Source organism: Miscanthus floridulus, chromosome 5 (assembly GCF_019320115.1).
Source record: "Miscanthus floridulus cultivar M001 chromosome 5, ASM1932011v1, whole genome shotgun sequence".
Taxonomy (NCBI): Eukaryota; Viridiplantae; Streptophyta; class Magnoliopsida; order Poales; family Poaceae; genus Miscanthus; species Miscanthus floridulus.
The window spans coordinates 30,702,863-30,729,436 of NC_089584.1; the positions used below are offsets into that span (position 1 = coordinate 30,702,863).

Here is a 26,574-nt window from a genome sequence, read left to right on the forward strand (position 1 = left end):
ATGTCCGTGTCCGACACGCTAGACTTCTTCAACGCGGCTTCTCCGGTTCTCCCGGCCGGCGTGCACATTCTCGTCGGCGCTCCTCGCTACGAATCTACGATGCCTGCTGCTCTCCAGCCAAGCCCGGCTGCTGCTCACCACAATGAAGCACGGGCAAAGCATGCGGCCAAGCCATCCTGCGACGTGCACTATGTAAAAAAAGCACGTGCTCCTTGGACCAGATGAACAGTACAAAGCTAATAACCTAAGTTAGCAATGTTAGTACTTGTGCATTCAATATCATCCAAAAACCATTAGAACATTGTCACAGTTCCAAAAAAATACAAATCAAAATTGGTTTGAAAAGATATTGTTTTCTCCTAGAGCGCGCAAAATTGTATGACCCATGGCCTCATAGATATAATTTTGTTATTCTGCCTTTTGCCTTCTTTGAATGCTTCAAATAGTTGGCCATGTTTATACAGTTCCAAAAAAATACAAATCAAAATTGGTTTGAAAAGATACTGTTTTCTCCTAGAGCGGGAAAAATTGTATGACCCATGGCCTCATAGATATAATTTTGTTATTCTGCTTTTTGCCTTCTTTGAATGCTTCAAATAGTTGGCCATGTCTATATTTTTATTAGTTTATTTCTATCTAGCTTTGGCTTCTTTCGTTAGCAATAGTTGATTTTACATCAATGTAATATATAGATTCCCCCATATAGCTGAGAATTTCCGAGCAATTGGAAGCCGCTTTCGATGACGAGTCCGATAAATTGATATTACGCGATCTCATATTCAGTGCATCAGTTGTCTACAACAAAATTCAATGGATTTAGAAATAGGTTAGGATTTTCAATACAAAATCGTTTATTAGCTTCTAATTATTTCCTAAAAATAATCAAATCCGATGCCATAAGGCGAGCAAAAAATCATGAAAATTGTGTGGAGGCACCACGGGGATGCGCGGGGTGGAGGCGCCGCAGGGAGTGGAAGGAGCGGACGAAGATTTTTTTCTTTTTCCTTTTAAGGGAACACATCCGGACGTGAGTCATGGGACATACGTCCTCATTGTATCATTATCGAAAAAAACATGATCCCCGTGCAACGCACGCGCATGTATCTAGTGGATCTAAACATGCCTAAATTTGATCCATGGATAAACAACCTAAGTATGACTTCTTGAAAAATCATTATAGGCATGATAATTTCAACTGTATATATGCGGTTGCATGTGCCACGAGTACGAAACAATCAGCTTGTTCGCTGGTTGATTTCTGGGCTGATAAGTCCGACTGATGCTAATTTATTATGAGAGAGAAATACTATTAATTGGCTAATAACCCTTGGCTAAAACAATAAACCCAGAGGCTGAATGAGCGAGCGTAGCGCCGTAGCGGGTAGAGCGGTCAGCAGTAAACCGGATGCATGTGTGGACAAGGCCACACAGAAAAATGCTCCAAATTAGTTCGACCACATATGAAATCAAGTGGATTCCTACATACTACTATCAAAATCCACAAGCACAGGAGGTGGTCCAGCCCCGTCCCCATTGCCACGTGGCGCCCTCACTGACCTGGCACATAGGATCTCCCCACGAGCGCAATTCTAGCCACCGGTTATTCTTCCTCTCAAAAAGATTTGTTTGGCTGATGACGCCTCTTCTCGCTCGACGAGACGGTGACGCAGCTATCGTGGGACCCGTCCGTAGTCGCCTTCTTCCACGTGGTGCCGTGGGCCCGGGCCAGGCCGCGAAAAGGATTGGTGGTATTTCCCTTTTTGCCCTTGCTACCGCTGTTTTGCGTTTCCAGTTTCCGCACCTGCGACTGCGAGAGTGCGAAGCCAAAGAGCCTGTTCGCTCGTTGATTTCAGCCAGTCCAAATCAGTTAGTCAACAGTGTTTTTCTCTCATAATAAATCAGTATCAGCCAGTCCAAACCAACCTAGAAACCAATCAGCGAACAGGCCGAAAGGCTTTTGCGTGCAGGTCGGGAAGACCCCGTGAGGGCATGTTTGGAAGGGAGAAATATAAAATATAGGTATGAGAAAAAACGCAGGAACAAGAAAACACAGAAATTGAATGAATAGGTAAAATAGAGGATTAAAAAAATACAGGAATTTTATTGGAGTTGTGTTTAGAACACAGGAATTATAATATCTCATGAATTTGAGAGAGCTAAAAATAAATCTAAGTGCTTATACTAATGCACAGTGGTTCCACATGCTAGTTATTAAATATACAAACATTGTGGTCTGCTGTGATCCACTCATTTCTTGTATTTTTAATGCCTCGTCGGTGGAATCATGAAAGGTGGCTCTAGCGGCTCAGGTAGGTATGGCTAACGAGGCTCCTAGATCGCTATTAGCAAGTGATCAGGCCATCCTTCACGCGCAGAAAATTTTCTAAGGGATTCAAGTGGATGTTTCCTTTCCTTCATTTTACTTAGGAAACGAAGCCTTTCCAGAGGAAAGGGACGTCCGATTCCTGCAATCCAAACATATGGTGAGGTAAGCAAAATGGAGAAATCTTGTTCCTTTGAAATTCCTATGGCAAAACTCCAATCAAACATACCCCGAATTTTTCGCTTTCGGAGGAGTTCCCGTCTTCCCGAGCTGTGCGTTGCGTTGCGCCGCATGGGTTGACGTGTTGACCTTGACCACTGCGTCGGGTGCTGACGAGGCATTTTCCGAGGCTGTCTAACTGGGAACTGATGCGCATGCGCTGCACTGCTGATGGCTTCCTGATGCACGGACGGACGGACCAGTGGAGTGGAGCAGTACGTTGCCTTGGTCTTCGTAGCTGCAAGCGCCATTTGATCTTGGTTTCTGAGTTGATTTGGGCTGGTTGATGCTGGTTTATTGTAAAAGAAAAACACTCAAGCGAACAGCTGATTGATCCGACCTCCGACGGGGTGCTCCAGCGCATCGGAGGCGTGCGCGCCAACAGCCTAGGCCTAGTGCTTGTGCTAGTGGCAGTGGGCGGGCGAGGAGAGGCGCCGCGCCACGCAACGCTTGCCGGAGAAGGCGGAGAGTGCTCGGCTGCCCGGCCACAGGCCAGTCGGCGTCGTCGCGACTCGCGACCCGCGACCTTTTTCCATCTTCTGGATCAGGACGGGTCCACCGCCCGTGCATGCAAGGACGGAAAGGGCGAGCGCAGCAGCAGCCACTAGCCACTGGGCACGGCCACTTGTCTTGTCCGCTGCGTCCAGACCCCAGAACTCCAGAGCCGTAGCCACCGTGTCCCTGCTACCGGATGCCTTTTCGCTGGGGAGGCCCCACCTGCACGACGGCACGGGTCATATGCTATCTCCAACGACAATATTCAAAATATAAGATATATTTGTTCTTTAAATAGTGCTATAGACAAAAGTTTCAATATTTATTCGACATCTTCTTTAACAACCAGACTCAAAAAAGAATTTTTTCTGCAAATGGGTTTCTAAAAGAGAGGATGCCCATATTGAGATTATGGCTTTCAGACAATTCAAAATAGGTCTCTCATATATACTCTGTTAGAGGCTAATTTTAAATCTCTCACTGCCTAGGTTTGGTTGCCCACTGCGTTCCTTGGAGACAGTCTTAGGCATGTCAATCTGCCGCGGAGTGAGCCGCCAGGTAGCCAAAGCCAACAGCCCCGGTCCGCCAAGAGAGATTAGATTAGACTTGTTCGAGACAGTTTCACTCAGGTTAAATCTATTGAGTTTTGCTTGCCTGTGTCGCCCACGCATGGTCGCCAGATCTCAGTTTGATTGCTGCGGTTTCGGTAGCGGGGCACTAGTTTGGAGACCCGATTGTTGAACAGATCCAATGCAGTTTCAGTGTCGTGTTGCTATTTTTATTTCTTCTTGTTGGAAGGATTGAGTTGTGGTATGGGCTCTTTTGGGTTGAACTATAATCAGAAGAACTCCATGGTGTCAATTATTCATTTCATTATGCAGTATTTTAGTGTGTTAACATCAGGATCTCATGTCCCAGGTATTATTGAACTTTCTTTATTACTATGGGACACGTGTGTTAGTCAAGGAAAGTTTGCCTCAGCGATATTTCAGCATGGTACTTTTGATCTCCCTTCAGCTTTCTTTTCCCCTTGCACAAGTTCTCAGGCATATAGGTGCTTTGCTTATTATCCAGATTCACTCAGGGCTGCTGCTTTCTGATGTTTTGTGCAGGACGTTCGTGGTAACGGGCAAGATCCTGAATCAGAGATTGTCCAAGCCTGCAGAAGTGTTAGTATTTATCTCCTTTATTTTCTCTAGTGTTGTTAAAATGGGATGGACTATTATATCATCTGCTATTTGAACACGAAATTAAAAAACATGATAATCTTTTGTGCAGTTACTTGATGAGAGGCAGGGAACTAGTGTCTGGCGGTTCCTTCAGGCAATTAACAGGTAACAAGAATATATCCTTGTTGTGCATGACCTGAACAGACAAAGAAATGGGGATCCGAATGATCAAAATTTGACTACTCTGTCCATCAGGCGGCATGATTTAACGGAATCATTGAAGAAGCTTCAGTGCCGGACGCTGATTTTTGTTGGAGAAAACTCACAGTTCCATACCGTCGGGTACCATAAAACAGGGTACTCTGAGCGTGTACCAAAAGAATCGCTTAGACCCCATCAAAGACGAAGCCAAAAGGCAAATCATTGGTTAACCCCCGGCCTCGTCCGAGCCCACCGGCTCTCCGCCTCGCTCGAGGCCACGCACGGGAGGTCTCGACGGCCCGCCAAATCTCCGCCTCGCGCGAGGCCTCGCACGGGAGGCCTCGACGGGGAACCAATTTTCCGTCTCGCCCGAGGGGGGTGAATAGCCTAATAAAAATTTCTACAATAACACTTAACAAAAGGTTAGACAATTATGAGGCGAAGCAAGTATTGCGCTAGCCTACTCAAAATGCAAGCCACCTACCACAATTTTAGTTTAGATAGTGTCGATTCACACAAGAGGTATGGCACTACCCTATGTTAGTGTGCTCTCAAAAGCTAACTAAAGAGCCACACCAAGCAAACAAGCAAGCTTTCACAACTAGCTACACTAAAGAGCTTGTCAACTAGTTTGCGATAATGTAAAGAGAGTGATTAGGATAGTTATACCGTCGTGTAGATGAAGAACCAATCAATCACAAAGATGAATAACAATGAAGACCAATCACCTCGGAATCAATGATGAACACAATGATTTTTTACCGAGGTTCACTTGCTTGCCGGCAAGCTAGTCCTCGTTGTGGCGATTTACTCACTTGGAGGTTCACGCGTTAATTGGCTTCACACGCCAAACCCTCAATAGGGTGCTGCATAACCAACACAAGATGAGGATCACACAAGTCACGAGCAATTCACTAGAGTACCTTTTGGCTCTCCGCCGGGAAAAGGTCAAGAACCTCTCACAATCACCACGATCGGAGCCGGAGACAATCACCACCTCTGCTCGACGATCCTCGCTGCTCCAAGCCGTCTAGGTGGCGGCAACCACCAAGAGTAACAAGTGAAATCTGCAGCGAAACACAATCACCAAGTGCCTCTAAATGCAATCACTCAAGCAATGCACTTGGATCACTCCCAATCTCATTATGATGATGAATCAATGATGGAGATAAGTGAGAGGACTTTGGCTAGGCTCACAAGGTTGCTATGTCAATGAAAATGGCCAAAGATATGAGCCATAGCTGGCTATGGGGCTTAAATAGAAGCCCCCACGAAATAGAGCCATTGTACCCCTTCACTGGGCACACTGCGCTCTAACCGGACGCTCCGGTCCAACTGACCGGACTCTGGACTCAGCGTCTGGTCCACTGATGGACGCCACGTGTCACCAGCTTCAAACGATGTTCGTCAGTTTTCAACGGCTATAAAGCTGACCGGATGCTCCGGCAAAACTGACCGGACGCTGGAGCCTCAGCGTCCGGTCGAGTACAGTAAGGGTCGAAAATCAGTTTTCCTCGACCGGACGCGTCCGGTCCACCTCGACCGGACACAGCCCAGCGTCCGGTGGTAAACCCTAGCCTCTGTATCGCCAGTCAACGCGACCGGACGCAGCCAGTCAGCGTCCGGTGCTTTTGGATCCAGCGTCCGGTCAATTGACCGACGCTGGTATCAGCTCTGTTTTCACTTCTAACTTCTTCACCCTTGCTCCAATGTGCCAACCACCAAGTGTATTACCTTGTGCACATTTGTTAGTATATTTTCACAAATATTATCAAGGGTGTTAGCACTCCACTAGATCCTAAATGTATATGCAATGAGTTAGAGCATCTAGTGGCACTTTGATAACCGTATTCCGATATAAGTTTCACCCCTCTTAATAGTACGGCTATCAAACCTAAATGTGATCACACCCTCTAAGTGTCTTGATCACCAAAACAAAATAGCTCCTACAAGTTATACCTTTGCCTTGAGCCTTTTGTTTTTCTCTTTCTTCTTTTCAAGTTTAAGCCCTTGATCATCGCCATGCCATCACCATTGTCATGCTATGATCTTCATTAGCTTCTCTGCTTGAAGTGTGCTACCTATCTCATGAACACTTGATAAACTAGGTTAGCACTTAGGGTTGCATCAATTCACCAAAACCAAACTAGAGCTTTCAATCTCCCCTTTTTGGTAATTGATGACAACCCTTATACAAAGATATGAATTGAAATATATTTGAATCTATGTTTCTTGCCCAAACATGTTTACCATGTGTAAAAAGATATGGACAAGTTTCATGAACCCTAAGTGGTAGCAATTGCTCCCCCTACATATGCGCTAAGAATTTGGATTGTAGCTTGCACATATGCTTAGATAGGTCATGTAGGAGTTAATATCTAACATATGATGCTAAGGTATAAAAGATGGACTTTTAAAGCGTGATACCAATCGGAGTGCACCAATATACCATCCTTAGCACTATGGTTAGTTCAATATCATTTGGAAACATACTTTGAAAAGATATCACTTGTAAAGACTTACTTGGAAATAAAAGTTATCTAGTGATTTTATTTCATCATTCAATCTTACAACTAACATTCATCACACAAGCATGGTTGTGTAAATTTAATACTTATGCCATGCAAGCAATCATATAAAATGCACATTCAAATGCACCATACAAGTTCATGAGCTTGCTCCCCCTACTTGTGTGCTCAAAATTTTAGTTGATCCCTTTCCTTTTTCATATCTCTCCCCTAATGTCATATGTCAAGATAGCAAGATAGCGTTATGTTTCTTTTTCCCTTTTTCACTATCTTTGTTTCTCCCCCCATATCTTTGTCTCTCTCCCCCTTTGTCATCAATGACCATAAAGGTCTAAATTTAGATGGAATTACTTGTAGGGTTGAGATTATCAATGTCAATCAATAGGGTGAGGGTCATTTTTCTAAATTTGGTTCAATTCTAGATTACTCCCCAAAGATATTTAACTCGGTTTGATCCAAGGACAAGCTTCTTCACTCCTCCAAATAAGGGTTATCTTGTACCATATTGAGTTAAACACTTATAGTTCATTTTCTAGATTAAACACTAGGTTTACAAGCCCATAAACATGTCATATGCTATCACTAGATCAAATCAAGCATAGAAGCAATAGTGATACCATATAGACATCAAAATCATTTGATTTTCATGAATAAGCCTAATAAGATAGAACCACTTGCAAGGTCCTAAGAAGATTGAAAATATGACTAGATGCACTAAACATGTCCTTAGCAAGGATATATGTCATGCCAATCAACTTTTACCTTGGATTGCTCAAGGAGAGGCATGTAATATGAGTGGGGGTGCATCAACACATATTTGAGAAATCCAATATATTCAACTCATTCCTTAGCTTGCAAAACCTTTTCTCATCCAATGGCTTGGTGAATATGTTGGCAAGTTGATCTTCGGTGCCTACACTCTCAATGCAAATATCCCCTTTTTGTTGGTGATCTCTTATGAAATGGTGGCGGACATCAATGTGCTTTGTTCTTGCATGTTGTACCGGATTGTTTGTCAACTTGATTGCACTCTCATTGTTACATAGCAATGGCACTTTCTTAAACTTGATTCCAAAATCACTCAAAGTGGCCTTCATCCAAAGTACTTGTGCACAACAACTACCGGCGGATATGTATTCGGCTTCGGCGGTTGATAATGCCACACTATTTTTCTTCTTTGATGACCATGAAACAAGTGATCTTCCCAACAATTGACATGTGCCCGATGTGCTCTTCCTTTCAACCTTGCATCCCGCATAATCCGAGTCAGAGTAACCAACTAGCTCAAACTTTGCTCCTTTGGGATACCACAAACCAACATTTGGTGTATGCTTCAAGTACCTCACTATTCTTTTTGTAGCCTTCAAATGACTTTCTCTTGGTGAGGCTTGAAATCTTGCACACATGCATACACTAAACATGACATCCGGCCTTGATGCGGTCACATAGAGTAGGCTTCCAATCATAGACCGATACAACTTTTGATCAACCATATTTCCACTTGCATCACTATCCAAGTTGCCATTGGTTCCCATTGGTGTGCTAATGACTTTGCTATCAATCATGCCAAACTTCTTGATCATGTCCTTGATGTACTTGCCTTGACTCACAAAAGTACCATTCTTCAATTGCTTGATTTGAAGACCAAAGAAGTAACTCAATTCTCTAACCATGGACATCTCAAACTCATTAGCCATCATCTTTCCAAATTCATCACAAAACTCTTGATTTATTGATCCAAAAATGATGTCATCTACATAGATTTGCAATACAAATAGATCTTTTCCAATCTTTTTGATGAAAAGAGTGGTGTCAACCTTGCCCATGGTGAACCCCTTAGAGAGTAGAAAATCTCTCAATCTCTCATACCATGCTCTAGGTACTTGCTTCAAGCCATACAATGCCTTTTTCAACTTGTACACATGGTTGGGTTTCTTGTCATCTTCAAAACTGGGAGGTTACTCAACATATACTTCTTCATTGATATAACCATTGAGAAATGCACTCTTAACATCCATTTGATAAAGCTTGATGTTGTGAGCACAAGCATAGGCTAGCAAGATTCTAATTGCTTTCAATCTAGCAACCGGGGCATATGTTTCTCCAAAGTCAAGACCTTCTACTTGAGTATAGCCTTGTGCTACCAATCTTGCTTTGTTTCTTACTACTATCCCATCTTGATCTTGCTTGTTTCTAAAGACCCATTTGGTTCCAATCACACTGTGTCCCTTTGGTCTTTCTACCATTTCCCATACTTGATTTCTTGTGAAGTTGTTCAATTCTTCATGCATAGCATTTACCCAATCAACATCCCTCAAAGCTTCATCTATCTTCTTCGGTTCAATGGATAACACAAATGAGAAGTGTTCACAAAATGATGCCAATCTTGATCTTGTTTGTACACCTCTTGAAATATCACCAATGATTGTGTCTAAAGGATGATCTTTTGCAATACTTGTTGGTTAGAGCAATGGAACTTGATTGCTTGCACTTGCTTGATCATTGGGTTGAGATGATGTACTAGCCACTTGATCTTATTCATTGTTATAAGATCCACTTGCACTAACTTGATTTGTATCATCTTGCACATTTGAGTTAGAGAGCACTTGCACTTGATCATCTTCATCATCAATCACTTGCCTAGGCCTCAATTCTCCAATATCCATGTTCTTCATGGTATTTGAGAGTTGAATGCCTCTAACATCTTCTAAGTTCTCATTCTATTCTTGTGAACCCTTGGTTTCATCAAATTCAACATCATGAACTTCCTCAAGAGTACCACTATCCAAATTCCAAACTCTATATGCTTTGCTTGTAGTGGAGTAACCAAGTAGGAATCCTTCATCACATTTCTTGTCAAATTTGCCCAATCTTGTGCCTTTCTTCAAGATATAGCATTTGCAACCAAAGACCCTAAAATATGCAATATTGGGCTTTCTACCATTCAAGAGCTCATATGGTGTCTTCTCTTTCAATCGGTGACAATAGAGGCGGTTGCTACAATAGCAAGCTGTGTTGATAGCTTTGGCTCAAAAGGATTGACTCACATTGTACTCACTAAGCATAGACCTTGCCATATCAATGAGTGTTCTATTCTTTTTTTCAACAAGGCTATTTGATTATGGAGTGTACTTGGTTGAGAATTGATGTCTAATTCCAAATTCATCACATAACTCATCAATTCTAGTGTTCTTGAACTCACTACCATTGTCACTTCTAACTCTCTTGATGGTTGTTTCAAACTCATTGTGAATGCCCTTGACAAATGATTGTGAATACCCATCGCTTCTGCCTCGACCGGTCTCCCCGACAGAGCGTCATGTCCCATTAATGCGCCAACCACTCCCGCGATATCAGCTGAACGACGACTTGACACTACAGAGTGGCCGATGAGACAGGAAGTCGCGTCAATGCCATACCGTCTAGGACAGGACAGGGCAGGGGTTACCAGCTACTGTGCTCTGGCGTTGTGCCCACGACCAGCGCCCGCTCTATACTGTGCCACCTAACCCCTGCCCCAGGAACAACGTGGCGTGGGGAGTCAAGTCCAGGTCACCGTAGCCTCGGAATCAGTGCATAGGACCAACTGCTCCCCCCGAGCCTCGGCAATATACTTTAGGGTCTCGGTAACCTCGAGATTCACACCCGCCGAGCCTCCCACGATGGCTCAGCCTTGGCACCAACTGAGCCTTGGCTTCTCATGCAGTCAACACACAGTGACCAGCACGCCGACCATCACGCCCGCTTCAAGATAACGCTGGAGCTCCCACGACGCACTGGATCGGATGTGACCGACGCGTCGCCCCAGTACTTCAAGGACGAGTCCACTCCATTGACCACGCCGCCACAGTAACAGGCTATAGGGCTCAGACATGCCGCCTCCATTTGCACGACACCGTGTAGCTAGTGCATGTATCGCCCTTGTCCCCCTTCGACTATAAAAGGGAGGGACCAGGGCCGTTTCTAGGGGACAGACACTTACGATTAGGCCTACGCTCACTCGTCGAACTCACGCACAAACACATAGACGAACACACAAGCTCCCTCATGGCTTGAGATCAATGCCTCAAGCAATCCACGCCGCTCCACACGGGGGTCTGGGACAAGCTCCCTCTCTCGCCTTGCTTGTAACCCCCTACTATGAGCATTTTGGTGCAAGGAATACAAGATCAAACTCTCAGACTAGACGTAGGGCACCCATTGCCCGAACCAGTATAAATCTTGTGTCTCTTTGCATCACCATCCAGGATCGGGAACACGTAGTACAAATTTACTAGTTGGTCGAGGGCTCGCCGGTCCGAAACGCCGATAGTTGGTGCGCCAAGTAGGGGGTCTGTGTGTCAGCTTCATCTCCCTAACAAGTTCCGGATGGCAGATCCCGTACGACCACTGCATCTCGACATGGTGGTCTGGTTCAGGAGCCTAGAGTTCATGTCTCTAGGATGTGAGTACGATATGGTACTTCTCACACCCCAAGCCCCACCGACCGATGATGACGTCACGCACCCGTAGCATAGGTGCAGGCGGCGCCCAGTGGCCGCTCTCGTCGCGCTCGCTAGGCACGACGTGGGCGGGGCCACCCTGACACCACGCGAACTTAGGGTGACATGCCGCTCTCCACCGGTATCCCACGCCCAGCTGTTGGCACAAGGTCCCTAGTTGGGGACCTGTCTAGCCTAAGCTTGGACATGGGAAAGACGCTGGTGGCGCATGACGATGCCTCGGCATCAAGTTCTGCCCCACCACGTCCTGAGGAGTCGACTTCGGCGGAGCAAGGCTCGGCGATGGCACCATCCCCATATCCCTTCGGGTTGAGAAATGCCGCCGCCACCTATACTTCCGCCTACGCTTCTGCTCACACAGAGCCCTTAGGACACCACCAACGCTTCGCCCTCGACTTCGGTACCACGACTTCGACTCGCTCCCATGCCAACTCCTCGGAGGAGGACGAAGTGTGGGCCTAAGCGAACTTCTCTGGGCTTCGCGACCATGAAGCCATGCACCGCTTCCTGGCCGCGAGCGACTACTGCTTCGGCTACTCCGACTCTGACGACGAAGACACTTACGATCCCACTCGTGAGTGCTTCCATGTCAGACTCGGGATGCCAAGCACAGGCAATGAGGATGGGGGGCAGGCAACCATACCCCGCTTCGCTAGGGGATAGGCGATGCCACACCCTCGCGCATTGTCCCACCAGTAGCGCGGAATGAGAACCTTGCCCTCGGACAACTTCGATGCCCAGACCTAGAGCAGCTCCGTGAGCTTCAGGCCAAGGTTGAGCAAGATCGACTCCTTCTACAACAGCTCCGAGACACTCTCGAGCAGGAGCAGCAGGGTCACGGGGATGGCGGGGGAGCCCGGCGGCGGGCCCGCGACGTCCACCACCGCATCAACGGCGATGAAGGGGGTGAGCATCCCCCAATTTTCAATCGCGCTAGCCAGAACATCGCGGTCGCGGTAATGCTAGTCCAAACGATGCCCGAGCCCTCTACTACAGAAGGGCGACGGGTCCATGGTGAGCTCTGGGATCTCCTCGAGACCACCGCGGTGCAGTAGGCCAAGAGTTCCGCCTCTAGATGGCATGGGGGCACTTCAGAACTTCCCACGACACCGCCTCGACAGGATGGGGGGGCCTTAGTCCGTCCTGAGCCCACTCAGGTATCGACAGCCAACAGGGTCCCCTCGGTCCATGACCGCCTCGACAACCGATGTGAGGCGCAAGGCGACCACGAGGTGGTCGGCCGACGATGGCGCCACAACAGTGAGGGGCCCACCCGGGGCTACCATCCGCACTGGGGCGGCCGCTACGACAGTGAGGAGGACCATAGTCCTTCTCCCAAGCTGCATGGCCCACGAGTTTTTAGCAGAGCTTCCCGGCCTGGTTTCGACAACCGGCCAACCTCACAAAGTAAAGTGGTGAGACCAACCCCGAACTTTGGCTTGCCGATTACCACCTAGCTTGTCAGCTAGGCAACATGGACGATGACCTACTCATCATCCTCAATCTCCCGTTGTTCCTATCAGACTCGGCGCGAGCCTAGTTTGAACATCTCCCTCCCTCGTAGATCCACGATTGGCACGACTTGGTCAGGGTCTTCGTCGGGAATTTTTAGGGCACATACGTGCGCCCTGGGAACTCCTAGGACCTCAAAAGTTGTCACCAGGCACCGAATGAGTCTCTCCGAGACTTCATCCGGCGCTTCTCTAAAAAGTGCACCGAGCTGCCAAGCGTCGGTGACTCAGAAATTGTCCAAGCCTTCCTTTCTAGTACCACCTGCCGAGACCTGGTCTGAGAGTTGGGCCAGAACGTGCCAACCTTAGCGGCCACACTACTTGACATCGCCACCAACTTCACCTCGGGTAAAGAGGCCGTTGGGGCCATCTTCCCCGACAACGATGCCAAGGGGAAGTGGAGGGACAAGACCCCCGGGGCCTCGACTCCCCACCTCCCCAAGAAAAAGAAGAAAGGTCGCCAGGGGAAGCAGGAAGTCCTCGAGGCTGGCCTAGTTGCACCCGTAGAGCGCAAAAAACCCCCGAGGCCCCAGAGGCCCTAGGCTCTTCGACGACATGGTCAAGAAACCTTGCCCTTACCATCAGGACCCGGTAAAGCATGCCCTCGAAGAATGCACCATGCTGCGGTGTTACTATGCCAAGCTTGGGCTCCCCGACGACGATGCCAAGAGGAGGGACGCCGACGACAAGGGCGATGACAAGGACGACGGATTCCCTGAGGTGCGCAACGCATTCATGATATTCAGTGGGCCTTCGGCATGCCTCACGGCGCAACAGTGGAAGAGGGAATGTCGAGAAGTCTTCTCAGTGAAGGTGGCCACTCCCCGGTACCTCAACTAGCCTCAAGAAGCAATCACCTTTGACCGAGGCGACCACCCCGATTACGTCTCGAACCTCGGGCAGTACCCGCTTGTCGTCGACCCCATCATCGGCAACACCCAGCTCACTAAGGTATTGATGGACGGAGGCAGTGGCCTCAACTTCCTATACGCCAACACCCTGGAGCTCGACCAGTCACAGCTCCAGAGCGGCGCTGCACCTTTCCACGACATTGTGCCGGGGAAACACACGTGGCCCCTCGGGCGCATCGACCTGCCCATCTGCTTCGGTACTCCCTCCAACTACCGCAAGGAGGTCCTCACCTTCGAAGTGGTTGGCTTCAAGGGAACTTACCACGCCATCCTGGGGCGGCCGTGTTACGCCAAGTTCATGGCGGTCCCCAACTACATGTACCTCTAGCTCAAGATGCTGGGCCCCAACGGCGTGATCACTGTCGAGTCCACGTATGAGCATGCATACGACTATGACATCGAATGCATCGAGTACACCGAGGCCATCGTAGAGGCCGAGACCCTCATCGTCAACCTCGACCAACTCGAAAGTGAGGTGCCTGACTCCAAGCATCATGCAGGGACTTTTGAACCTGCGGAGGCCATCAAACTTGTCTTGGTCAACCCCACCTGCCCCAACGAGTGGGCGTTGAGGATCAGTGCCACCCTTGACATCAAATAGAAAGCCATGATCGTCGACTTTCTCCATGCGAATGCCGATATGTTCGCATGGAGTCCCTCGAACATGTTAGGCATACCGAGGGAGGTCACCGAGCATGCCCTAGACATCCATGCTGGCTCCAGGCCAGTGAAGCAGCGCCTGCGCCGGTTCGACGAGGAAAAGCGCAGAGCCATCGGCGAGGAGGTGCAGAAGCTTGTGGTGGCCAGATTCATCAAGGATGTGTCCCATCTGGAGTGGCTAGCTAACCCTGTGTTAGTCAAGAAGAAAAATGGGAAGTGGAGGATGTGTATAGATTACACCGGTTTGAATAAAGCATGTCCAAAAGTCCCCTTCCCATTACCTCGAATCGATCAAATCGTTGACTCCACTACGGGATGAGAGACCCTATCTTTCCTCAATGCGTATTCCAGTTACCATCAAATCAAGATGAAAGAGTCTGACCAGCTCATGACTTCTTTTATCACACCATTCGGCATGTACTGCTATGTGACTATGCCTTTCGGCCTTAGAAACATAGGGGCCACATACCAGCGGTGCATGACCTAGGTCTTTGGTGAGCACATCGGGCGAACCATCGAGGCCTATGTGGATGACATCGTGGTCAAGTCCAGAAAGGCCGGGGATCTCATCGATGACCTAGAGATAGCCATCAAATGCCTTAGAGAGAAGGGCATCAAACTCAACCCCAAGAAGTGTGTGTTCGGGGTCCTCCGAGGCATGCTCTTGGGATTCATAGTCTCAGAACATGGCATCGAGGCCAACCCGGAGAAGGTCTTGGTCGTGACCAACATGGGACCGATCTGAGACCTCAAGGGAGTATAGAAGGTTATGGGATGCCTTGCGGCTCTGAGCCGCTTCATCTCACGCCTCGGTGAAAAAGGCTTACCTCTGTACCGCGTCTTGAGGAAATCAGAACACTTTTCATGGACCCCCGAGGCCGAAGAAGCCCTCGCCAAACTCAAGGCATTGCTCACCAATCCTCCCGTCCTGGTACCACCTGCCAAGGGTGAGGCTCTCTTACTTTACATCGCCGCAATGACCCAAGTGGTCAGCGCGGCCGTGGTAGTCAAGAGGCAGGAAAGGGGGCACGCTCTACCCATCCAACGACCTGTTTACTTCATCAGTGAAGTGCTCTCTGAGACCAAAACGTGCTACCCCCACATCTAGAAGCTGATCTACGCCATAGTCTTGACTCGGCGTAAGCTACGCCACTACTTCGAGTCTCCCTCGGTAACCATGGTGTCATCTTTCCCCCTAGGGGAGATAATCCATAACTGAGAGGCCTCGGGTAGGATAGCCAAGTGGGCCATCGAACTCATGGGGGAGGCTCTATCCTTTGCACCTTAGAAAGCGATCAAATCCCAGGTCTTGGCCGATTTCATGGTAGAGTGGACCAACACCCAACAACCACCTGCCTAAGTCTAGGCAGAATGTTGGACCATGTACTTCGATGGGTCCCTGATGAAGACCGAGGCAGGCATGGGTCTGCTCTTCATCTCGCCCCTCAGAGTACACATGCGCTATATGGTTCGGCTCCACTTCGCCGCCTCCAACAATGCAGCCAAGTACGAAGCCCTCGTCAACGGCTTGCAGATCACCATCGAACTTGGAGCACGGCGTCTCGACATCAGGGGCGATTCGTAGCTCATCATCGATCAAGTCATGAAGGAGTCAAATTTCCTTGACCCCAAAATGGAGGCATACTGCAAGTTGGTACGTCGCCTAGAAGACAAGTTCGACGGTCTCAAACTCAACCACATCGCGTGGAAATACAACAAGGCCACGGATGAACTAGCAAAGATGGCCTCGGCACGGGCTTCGGTCCCCCCAAACATCTTTGCCAGAGACCTCCACAAGCCTTCCATCGACCATGTCTCGGCAGCAGGAGAGGGCCCATCGGTCGAGCTCACAGCAGGGCTCGAGGCCCCCTTCGTCGCCGAGACCCCTTCGGCCGAGCCCGAGGTTATGGAAGTAGACACAGAGCCTCCCAAGGCCAACCAGGGCATGGACTGGTGGGTCCCGTTCCTTGATTGCCTCGTTCAAGGAGAGCTCCCTGCATACAAGACCGAAGCCAGATGGCTTGCACGATGAGTCAAGACTTACGTCCTCTGCAATGGTGAGTTGTACAGGCGAAGTCCATCTGGCATCCTCCAACGATGCATCACCACCGAGGCAGGCCAGGCCCTACTTTGGGACTTGCATGTGGGCGCCTGCGAGCACCATGTGGCGCCTCAGACGCTCATTGAAAACGCCTTCCGCCAAGGGTTCTACTGGATATCGGCGGTTGCTGACACCACCAGGTTAGTACGCTCCTACGAGGGATGCCAGTACTACGCACGGCAGATGCACCTCCTAGCCTAGGCCCTCCAAACCATCCCCATTACATGGTCGTTTGCCGTGTGGGGGCTTGACATGGTTGGGCCTCTACAGAAGGCCCCTAGGGGCTACACCCATCTGCTGGTAGCAATCGATAAGTTCTCCAAATGGATCGAGGCTTGCTCGATCATTCAAATCAAATCCGAGCAAGTGGTGCTATTCTTCACTGACATCATCCACAGGTTTGGGGTTCTAAACACCATCATCATCGACAATGGGACGCAGTTCACTGGCCAAAAATTCCTGACATTCTGCGACGACCACCACATCCATGTGGCCTGGTCGGCTGTAGGACACCCAAGGACGAACAGCCAAGTAGAATGTGCCAATGGCATGATCCTACAAGGCCTCAAGCCAAGAATTTACAACCGGCTGAAGAAGTTTGGCAAGAAATGGCTTACCAAACTCCCGTCGGTCATTTGGAGCCTGAGGAACACTCCAAGCCAAGCCATAGGGTTTACACCATTCTTCCTAGTCTATGGGGCCAAGGCCATCCTCCCCACTGACTTGGAGTATGGTTCCCTGAGGCTTCGGGCCTACAACGAGCAGAGCAACCGCACTACCCGCGAGGACACCCTCAACCAACTGGAGGAAGCCTGAGACGTTGTGTTGCTACATTTGGCCAAATACCAGCAAGCTCTATGGCGCTATCAAGCTCGGCGTATTCGAAGCCGAGACCTGAAGGTGGGTGACCTGGTGCTGAGGCTGAGGCAGAGCAACAAGGGCCGCCACAAGCTGACCCCGCCATGGGAAGGACCGTACATCGTCGCCCAAGTGCTGAAGCCCGGGACCTACAAGCTAGCCAACGAGAAGGGCAAAATCCTCAACAACGCTTGGAACATAGAATAGCTACGTCATTTTTACCCTTAGAATTTCCAAGCATTGTATACATTGTTTCTCGGAATACAATTAAGAAGCGTTCTTTAGTTGTTCTAATTTTTCGAGAAACCCACCGAGCCCATCACGGGCCTCGGCATTACGATAACACCATAAGGAAGGCTCAGCTCTGCCTCTGCAGAACTGAGCCTCCCTTGGGGGCTAGAAGGGGGTACTCCCCCCTAAGTCCCACGCACCATTTTTTAGTCGCTTTTCAAAAAAATTTCTACGCCAAACTCTCTATTATGCTCTGACAAGTCAATTGTGAAAAAACCCAAGGATCAAAAGACTGTCTCAAGGCCAGAAGGCCGGCTGAGTCGCGAGATGGCCTACGCCTCTGGGCTATGGCACTCCCTCACCACCTTTTGCCCGAGGGGCAGCTTAGGCTTCGAGGAAGTTTTTTGCAAGAAATTTGTTCAGAAACAATATAGAGGGCAGAGGCTCGAAAATACAATGAAAACGATTAAAAAACCGTAGGCGCACGATTACTTTAAAAAAGGCCTCAATGGCCATCAGTGTTATGATAGGGTAACATAATCCCTAATCTAATTACATGGCCTCTTGGGCCCAGGTCAAGCCTCAGGGTCTCCAGCATCGGTGGATGGCATAGGAGGGACCACCTCCTCTTCGAACAGCTTGGCCAGCATCGTGCCAGGATCCTTCGCCGCATCCATCAGCTTCGCTACCTCTTCATCAGCCTCTCCATCATCATCAGGTAGGACATAGCCATCACTGATGGCCTTGAGGTCGACGCCGATGTAGTGCGAGGCGATGACGGCCAGGGCGCGCTTAACGCCCATATGCAGCGCCCCTCGGAGTCGCTCGCGCACTTGGCCACTCAACGCAATCAGGTGGCTCCTGAGAGAGCTTCCTGACTGGACCACCTCGACTTCTAGGGCCTCACAGGCGGTACGGGCGGCGCTCTTCAGCGCATCGTGCTCCCCAATCTCGGTTTCAAGCACCGCCTGCACTACGGCGGAGGCCTCGGCTGCCTGGGTGACCTCCTTCTCTAGCTCTATGCCAAAAAGCAACGAAATGGGGTTGAGCGCAAAGGAATACAAGCCAAACAGAGGCAGAAGCCTACAGGACTCACCCTCGGCCTTCTGCTCCCAGCGTCGGGCCTTGACCTGAGAGGCCTCGGCTTTCTCCTTCTAGCGCTGGGCCTTGACTCGAGAGGCCTTGGCCTTCTCCTTCAGGCGCTGGGCATCGACCCGAGAAGCCTCGGCCACCCTGGAAGCCTCTCACCCCAGCTCTACATCATACCAAGGAGTTAGGGGGCGAACACAAGAAAAGCGAATAAAACAAGGGGAATAGGACTCACCCTCGGCCTTTCCCCTCTAGACCACAGCCTCGGTTCGGGAGGCCTCAGCCACCTTAAGGGCCTCATCTAAGGCGCCTTTCGTTAGCTGGTGCACACTTTGCTCTGCCCCTAGCTACCCAACAAGGACCTTGCCCGAGGCTGTCGCTTCTTCAGCCCGGGACCCAAAGGCATCCCGATCACCGGCCACACGGGTTAGCTCCTCCTCTAGCTCCTTGACCCGTGCCACTAGAGGGGTGACCTGCTCCTAGGCCATGGCCGCCTCGACCTTCGCGTCGACACAATGAAGGCGGAGGTCCTCCACCTCTACGCTCCGCGCTGATAGGAGCTCGTTGGTGCCAGCAAGCAAGCCCTTCTACCGCTGAAGCTGATCCCAGACATCCCTCTCCCGCCGGAGAAAGACCGACTTCCTAAAGGGCCAGGTCTTAAGCTCCTGGGTGAGCAGAATAGGGGACATTCACTACAAGAAAACTTGGAAAAAGACGACACCACATGAGAAAAGAAGGCACAAACCTAGGCGACGCCGGGCAGATCGTCGGCCACCACGGACAGCGCCATCCATAGTGACCGCTCCACCAGCTGGCGGTATTGCTCGAAGGTGCCCCAGCACCTGCCCTTGGCCGTGTCCTCAAGGGTGAACAGAGGCTCCCCCTCAGGGTCGTCCCGACTCTGCCATAGAACACACGGGTGATCCCACCCGCAGGGCTCGGGTCGTGCTCGCATGAGGGCCAAGCTTCCCTCACTCGGGGTCAGAGCCGGCTATTCCACGACACTGGCCACCTCGACGTCAACCACCTCATGCACTTGGGAAGTATCGTCGAAGGAGATCGGATAGACCTCTGCCTCCCGGGCGCTCTCCCGCAACAGCGGAAGGCCTTGGACCAGGGGTGCCACCGAGACCTCCACCGCATTCATCTCCACTTCCTGGGCCAATGGCTTTGCCGTGATCACGTTGGCCTCAGTGGTCCTAGGGGCTCCAGCCTCCTCCAACATGGCCTCGGTGGTCCCAGGGGCACCGGCCTCCTCTATCGTGGCCTCGGTGGTCCCGAGGGCTCCGGCTCCCGCCGCTGTGGCCTCGGTAGTCCTGGGTGCCCCGGCCTCCGTCGCCTTGGCCTCGGAGGCCCGGGGTGCCTCGACCTCGGTGGCCTCGGCAACTAAGGGCGCCTCGGCCCCATCCAACCCACGAGCCTCGGCCTCGTAGAGTGGGGCGCTCCCTCCCTCGCCTGTGTCGAAGTCGCCTCGACAACCCCTCCTTAGACAACTGGCCCCTTTAGGTCGGCCCTCGCCGACGCCATGCCACGATGTATGGCGGCCTGCGCCTCCACCACCCAGTGGGCGATGGAGCTAGGGCTCACCTTGAGCACCTTAAGTGGCGCCAAGGTGGGCACCTCCGCAGGACATTTCTAGCTGAAGACAAAATACTTACAGGGTCAGCATGAGATTGAAGAACGAACAGAAAATACTGCAACTCTACCAAACATATTCTTACCTCGAGCGAGGCTGTAGCTGCTTCAGCACGGCGACCCTCCTCTACGATGGCAGTGGCGGCGGTAGAGGCATGGCCTCTGTATCTACCGGCACCGGCCGGTCCTCGATGGACCCCGACGCCCCCTCAGTCCTCTGCGGGGGCAGTTGCGTCGCCACCACCGCCACCTGCTCCACCGCTGCCGCCGAGCCCACTGGGCTGATGGCATGCTTTCCCAACGCTTGCACCTCGGGCATGTCAGCCTCGGCCCCGGGGTGGGCAATCGCCGGCCCCAAGGCGTCTCCTCTTCCTCCTCCTAGGAGCGCCGGGCCGCTCGTCGACGCCCAGAGCGTCGTCTCCCCGATGTCAGGGAGATGGTCTAGGGGACCCCGTCCCCTCTCACTCTCATCGTCCCTGTCCAAAGAGTCCTCAGACAGTGAAGATGACGGGGACGCCTCCACCGGGAGACCGTCCTACCTCTGCTGTCGACGGCGCTTCTCTAGTTCCTCGTGCGCAAGGATCTTCCTCGTACGCTTCGCCACCTCGGCATCCTTCCGCCTCTTCTGCGCCTCGGTGTGCATCCGGTTGGCCGCCCGCCACCATGCATCCTCGGGAATGGGCGGCGGGGAGTCTCGCACGTCCCTCATCCCCTGTAGGAATGGTGAACACGGATAAGAAAACAAGAAACGGGGAGAAACGGGGAGGCCTCAGGGGCTGCAGCGGCGCTTGATTTACCAGCGAGAGGAAGCCCTGTGAAGGGCGTATCACGAAGGAGGTCAGGCCACCGCTCCTTAGCTTTGCCTCCACCGTCTCCCTCACCCGGTGAAGAATTTCCTCATCGGAGAGGCCAGAGGCAGACATCCGGATGCCCTCGATCGGCTCATCCAGCCTCATCTCGAACAGGCGTCGCCGCCGAGCCATCAGCGGCAGCACCCTCCGGTGGTGGAAGGCGGCCACAACCACAGCCGCAGTAAGGCTGGGGTCCCACAGCCTCTCCAGCCCCTCCAGGAGCGGCTGTAGCTTGGGCTGATCCTCCCGCGGGACGCCATACTTCCATCTCTCCGAACAGCTCCCCACGATCCGCTCGGTGTAGGGGGAAGTCCACCATCATCGTTACGAAGATAGAACCAGCTCGTGTACCAGTGGCAATTCATTGACGTGAACTGGGCCAGGATGTAGAGGTGCTGACGCACTTAGAGAGTGCAGCCGCCGGCCCTCACCGCCTTCCTCATGCCCGACGTACCCATCGGCTTAGTGGTGTGCCCCACCCAGAAGAGGTGGAGCCACAGCTCCCAATGGGGAGCAATCCCTAGATACCCCTCATAGACGACGACGAAGATGGCCGCCTACACGATGGAATTGGGGTTGAAGTTGTGGAGCTCCAAACCGTAGTAGTGCGGGAGCGCCCGCATGAACCGGTCCGCCGGAAGGCCGAGGCCGTGCTCGTGAAAAGACACGAAGCTCATGACATAGCCGTCACGGGGCCTCGGCTCCGGCATGCCCGATGGAGCAATCCACTCCAGCCTGTTGGGGTCGGTAGCCGGACGGAGAAGACCGACATCGATGAGCAACTAGAGCATCTCCACGGATACGTCGAATGGACCCCAGGGGTCTACCTCGATGACAACAATGTTGCCGGCCATGAGTGCGGTGGAGGGTTTGACTACGGCGGTGAGTCTCTCTCTCCCTCCCTCTCTCTCAGCCTCACCCTTCTCCCTTCTTCTTCCCGGTGCTCTCTCTCTAGTGACGGCTCAAGGGCGGCAAAGCTAATGAAGGCAAGGTAAGGAGGGGAGGGGCGAGGCTCATTGCGTATTTATGCAGGATGAAGGCAAAATAGACGGGTGATGAAATTGGGGAAGTTTCCCTCAGATCCGGCACAGTTAATCCCGATCCGATTTTACCGCCCACGTGCCTACCTTTTCCTCATTAATCGGGGGAACAGTTATATTCCATCCGCTAACACCACATCATGTCCAACCAACTACAGCAGCAGATGCTGTTCCGCCTCCCCAAGAAAATCGCCTCAAAAGGCACGCCTGCCGTTGTCCAGCCGATGGGGGAGATATCCCCCCACCCGATTCCTTTCGGATGAAGGGACTGGGCGCCGAGCCCATTATGGTCTAGGGGTTCGAAGGCTGGGCCCTCGAGGGCTTCGACAGCCGCCCCAGGGCAACAGAGTCAGGGATGGCTACTGGCGAGCCCATACAGGGCCGACACCCAAGCTAGCGAAATGCTTGGGACGCCCAATGTCATGTCTGAGACCGGCAGGGAAGTCTCCGAATGGGATCCCATCGAAGGGAGGCACCGAGCCACTGGGGCCCAGCGAACGGCCCCGGCACCCCCTAGAGAAACCCTCTGGTACTCTTAGAGCGCGTCTCTAGACCGCTAGCCGACCCCTAGCGAACAGGGAATGGGCCTCCACTCGGACTTATCCGATAATAGCTCACCAGAAATGTCACCGCTCGTGCCCACCGAGGGTAGCCCGGCATATTCCACCCCTCCTTTTGAGCGAAAAGGAAGCGCGAAGGTCGCATAAAAAGTCAGGGAACTCCTAATCGCCCTCTCGCTCCGTGCAGAGGCTCGGGGGCTCTTCCTGCGATCTTGCCGAGACCCCACGACCCAAACTCGCACTTGTGGGCTCGGTGAATACGATAAAATCCCTCGCTCAACGGGAGAAAAAGACCCTGGAGGAATGAATCCACTCCCCCAGGGCCTCGGGGGCTACACCCAGTGGGTGCGCTCGTATGCACCCACCAAGGCCTCAAAGTATGAAACACTGTCCCACCAGGAGCTACCGCGAGTCAAGCCTTGTCAAAACCTCAAGAAGAGCGCTCACGCTCTCCCTAAGGCTTGGGGGCTACTATCGGGTACCATAAAACGGGGTACCCTGAGCGTATACCAAAAGAATCGCTTAGACCCCATCAAACACGAAGCCAAAAGGCAAACCATTGGTTAACCCCTGTCCTCGTCCGAGCCCACCGGCTCTTCGCCTCGCTCGAGGCCACGCACGGGAGGTCTCGACGTCCCGCCAAATCTCCACCTCGTGCGAGGCCTCGCATGGGAGGCCTCGACGGGGAACCAATTTTCTATCTCGCCCAAGGCCCCGCGCGTAAAGCCTCGAACGAGACGACGATTCTCTGTATCGCTTGAGGCCGGCTCAGTAATAACCCGTCGCTTCTGCCTTGACCGGTCTCCCCGACAGAGCGTCATGTCCCATTAATGCGCCAACCACTCCCGTGATATCAGCCAGACGACGGCTCGACGCTGCAGAGCGGCCGATGAGACAGGAAGTCGCGTCAATGCCATACCGTCCAGGACAGGACGGGGCAGGGGTTACCGGCTACTATGCTCTGGCGCTGTACCCACGACCAGCGCCCGCACTACACTGTGCCATCTAACCCCTGCCCCAGGAACAACGCGGCGTGGGGAGTCAAGTCCGGGTCACCATAGCCTCGGAATCAGCGTACAGGACCAACTACTCCCCCCAAGCCTCGGCAATATACTTTAGGGTCTTGGCAACCTCAGGATTTGCACCCGCTGAGCCTCCCACGATGGCTCGGCCTCGGCACCAACGGAGCCTCAGCTTCTCACGCAGTCAACACACAGTGACCAGCATGCCGACCGCCACGCCCGCTTCAAGATAACGCTGGAGCTCCCATGACACATAGGATCGGATGTGACCGGCGCATCGCCCCAGTACTTTAAGGACGAGTCCACTCCATCGACCACGCCACCACAGTAACAAGCTATAGGGCTCGGACATGCCACCTCCGTTCGCACGACGCCGTGTAGCTAGCGCATGTATCGCCCTTGTCCCCCCTTCAACTATAAAAGGGAGGGACCAGGGCCGTTTCTAGGGGACAGACACTTACGATTAGGCCTACGCTCACTCGTCGAACTCACGCACAAACGCATAGACAAACACACAAGCTCCCTTGCGGCTTGAGATCAACGCCTCAAGCAATCCACGCCGCTCTACGCGGGGGTCTGGGACAAGCTCCCTCTCTCGTCCTGCTTGTAACCCCCTACTACGAGCATTTCGGTGCAAGGAATACAAGATCGAACTCTCAGACTGGACGTAGGGCATCCATTGCCCGAACCAGTATAAACCTTATGTCTCTTTGCATCACCATCCGGGATCAGGAACACGTAGTACAAATTTACTAGTTGGTTGAGGGTCCGCCGGTCCGAAACGTCGACACATGCTAATGCTGTCCACATGACGACAAAGCTAGACTAGAGATACTGCGCCCTAGTCGAGGTAACATACAGTTCCAAAATTTGAGGTTACAATTTTATCTCTACACAGGAGTAAGGCGGATGGCTGAGGTGGTTTTTGGTGGTCAAAATTGTGCAGGTTCAGGCTTGTGGTTCACTTGTTACAGAAGAGCAGCCCCATGCGATGGTGATCCTGATGGAATACTTGCTTATGTGTGTGGGTGCATGTGTGTCTATTTTTCTTAGTTGTGATTGTCTTTTTAGTTGATTTTTTTGTTGCAGCTACTTGCTGCTGAATAAGCTTCTTGTGTTTTTTGGCCTTTTGAGAGCCTCAAACCAAATTTCTTTTTTTTGGATCTCCACTGATGCATATAGTTGATATTGTTCAGTTTTAGATGTTTTGATTTTTTGAGATGTTTTTCTTTTTCTTTTGCCTTTAGCTATAATTTTCAGAGTTCTGATTTGTGTTTTTTGTGTGTGTATCTGTGTGTGTGATTTTTTGCTTTTTTATGGTGTGGGTGCGTGTCTGTGTTTATGGGTGTAGTGTCTTTGACGGCTATTGGTGTGTGTGGTATTTTTCTTTTTTCTTTTAAGAGCCCCAAAGCTATTTTTTTCTTCTTGGTAGTGTTTTAGTTGTTGTTGTTGATTGAGCTGCTACTGATCAGCAGTAGCAGCAAATGCAGCGCTGCTGGTGTGTGTGTCTCTCTCTGTCTTTGTCTGTATATGTGGGTTTTTTTGTGTGTGTCTCTGTGTGTATCTCTCTCTGTGTGTCATTGTGTGTGTGCCTATCTTTCTTTCTCTCACTCTTTGTGTGTCTCTGTCTATGTCTGTGTCTCTGTGTGTGTAGGTGTGTGGATGGGTGGGTGCTAGCTTTGGTGAGAGTGTGAGTGCGTCTGTGTGTGGTGGGTGCACGTGTTTGTGTGTTTTTGTGTTTGTGTCTTCATCTGATGTACTATATTATGTACATGTATGTTTTGGTTCTTCTGTTTTTGCAAGGGTGATGTTGCTGGTTATTTTTTATTTATTTCTACATGTAATTTTATTTGATGTGTGCACTTCCTAATTTTGTTAGAAACTTACGTTTGGTATAGTGTGACTTTATATTTGTGGTTTATGTTATTGTTGTTAATGTGATTATTTTTGTGTGAGATACAGACTTAGTTGCAGTTGATTTATACTGAAATCAGTGTTAGGTATATTGTCTCGGCTGCTTTGTTGTGCTATTTTATGTATATGTATTTTTTGGTTCTTCGGTTTTAAATTTGCAAGGGTGATGTTGCTGGTGATGATGCTTTGCAGATAGCAGATGCGGAAGGAGTACATCTATAGAGTAAGATAGCATAAAGCAGGGGAGGGCGCAGGGGAGGAGCAATGGGGCACGACGGCCAGCGGCGAGGAGCTCTAGCCTCAGGGTCACGACTCACCATGGCATGTAGAGGGGAGAGGTCACGGGTGGTGGCCAGCGGGCGGTGGGAGCAGCTTAAGGAGCGACGCCAGGGTGGCTAGGCGGCGACCTGGACCAGGAGATTAGATCTCCACGTGCTCTTTGCTTTTCACGGATTGAGGCCCGCCCGCCCGCACTTCAGTCTTTTTTGACATATTGTACTCTTTCATCTTCCATCTATCAATGATATATTTTTCTGGTATCTTTGTTATGTCATTTTTCATCATCACTTTCAGGATATGGCAGCATGCATCCCATCCTTTTGGAACTTGCCACATATACAAGAGAAGTCTTCAGTTTCTTGATTGATAACCCAATGTAAATCCTGCTCCTGAATTCTTTTATGTGGATGATCTAGTGATGTGTATATGTTGCATAATTTGTTTTTCTGCACCTCATCTTCCTGTAGTTTAGTTG

General features: G+C 51.0%; 1 pseudogene; it reads left to right on the plus strand.

The window, feature by feature from the left end:
- LOC136454480 (protein NDL2-like) lies at positions 1 to 25,013 on the plus strand (annotated as a pseudogene).
- Positions 25,014 to 26,574: the final 1,561 nt, after the last annotated feature.